The following is a 222-nucleotide window of genomic DNA, read 5'->3' on the forward strand; positions in this document are numbered from 1 at the left end:
CTTAGATTAACATTTTTAGTGAGGCATTCGTTATCTATGAAATTTTCGGATAAGAATTAGTCATCCAGCTCTGCTATCTGCGATAAACCTTTTGGCGGCCAAAGCTGTCGTCTCGGATGCATCGGACCCATGTCCGCCAGTAGATAATTAGAACGATCTCCAAGTGTGTTGGTGTTGTTGATTATAATATTACAGTTGACATCAATGGCGGCGAAAATGAAC

Source organism: Triticum dicoccoides, chromosome 2A (genome assembly GCF_002162155.2).
Source record: "Triticum dicoccoides isolate Atlit2015 ecotype Zavitan chromosome 2A, WEW_v2.0, whole genome shotgun sequence".
In the NCBI taxonomy this organism is placed as follows: domain Eukaryota; kingdom Viridiplantae; phylum Streptophyta; class Magnoliopsida; order Poales; family Poaceae; genus Triticum; species Triticum dicoccoides.